The 1,108-nt window shown below is 48.9% G+C and overlaps 1 long non-coding RNA gene across 1 annotated transcript in view; it reads left to right on the top strand.

The window, feature by feature from the left end:
* The first annotated feature begins 1,039 nt into the window (after nt 1-1,039).
* The window catches only part of LOC135110061 (uncharacterized), a 4,922-nt gene continuing 4,853 nt past the window's right edge, over nt 1,040-1,108 (top strand). The window contains exon 1 of the long non-coding RNA XR_010273068.1: nt 1,040-1,108. This exon is cut by the window's right edge and continues 36 nt beyond it. This is a non-coding gene — a long non-coding RNA (uncharacterized LOC135110061).

Raw genomic sequence — 1,108 nt, 5'->3', positions numbered from 1 at the left:
GAGAGAGAGAGAGAGAGAGAGAGAGAGAGAGAGAGAGAGAGAGAGAGAGAGAGAGAGAGAGAGAGAGAGAGAGAGAGAGAGAGAGGAAATCATGCACAATGTAAGTCGCTTTGTGACAAATTACTGGAGCTGATAACATTTCTCTCTCTCTCTCTCTCTCTCTCTCTCTCTCTCTCTCTCTCTCTCTCTCTCTCTCTCTCTCTCTCTCTCTCTCTCTCTCTCTCTCTCTCTCTCTCTCTCTCTCTCTCTCTCGATGTAGGACGATAGTAGAGAGAGAGAGAGAGAGAGAGAGAGAGAGAGAGAGAGAGAGAGAGAGAGAGAGAGAGAGAGAGAGAGAGAGAGAGAGAGAGAGAGAGAGAGAGAGAGAGAGAGAGAGAGAGAGAGAGAGAGAGAGAGAGAGAGAGAGAGAGACAGACAGACAGACAGACTAGCAATACGAACAGAGATAGCGACAAACAGGACAGCCGAAGCAACGCCTGGTAGACAAATACACAAAAAAAACTAAAACAAGAAACACACACAAAAAAAAAGGGAAAACAGAAAACCAAAAATCAGTAAAGAAGACGAAAATATGCCGAAAACAAGAACACATGAGGGAAGGAACTGGAAAGGTTTGCAATGGAGATCTAACTGATGGAGGAAGACGAGGAGGACGCGGAGGAGGAGGAGGAAGAGGAAGAGGAGAAGGAGGAGGAGGAGGAGAAGGAGGAGGAAGAGGAGGAGGTGGCGTAGGAGATGGAGGAAGAAGAGGAGGAGTAGGAGGAGGTATAAATAAGTTAGGGGGAGCGAAAATTGCATGAAGGAAAGGGGGAGTAAATTAAAGCGTCAGAGAGAGAGAGAGAGAGAGAGAGAGAGAGAGAGAGAGAGAGAGAGAGAGAGAGAGAGAGAGAGAGAGAGAGAGAGAGAGAGAGAGAGAGAGAGAGAGAGAGAGAGGGGGTGGAGAGAGAGGCCAGGGGAAGACTGAGGGGAGACAGAGGGGATGAGGAAGGGAAGAGGAGGGGAGGGGGAAGTGGAAGAGGGAAAGAGAGAGAGGGAGAGAGAGAGAGAGAGAGAGAGGAGAGGGAGGAGAGGGTTGCTGGCAGTATATAAGGTGTTGGATGCTGCCTCA

The sequence above is a fragment of the Scylla paramamosain genome, chromosome 19 (assembly GCF_035594125.1).
Source record: "Scylla paramamosain isolate STU-SP2022 chromosome 19, ASM3559412v1, whole genome shotgun sequence".
NCBI lineage: Eukaryota > Metazoa > Arthropoda > Malacostraca > Decapoda > Portunidae > Scylla > Scylla paramamosain.
Note: the sequence above shows the minus strand (reverse complement) of the source record. Positions and strands in the feature narration are given on the sequence as shown.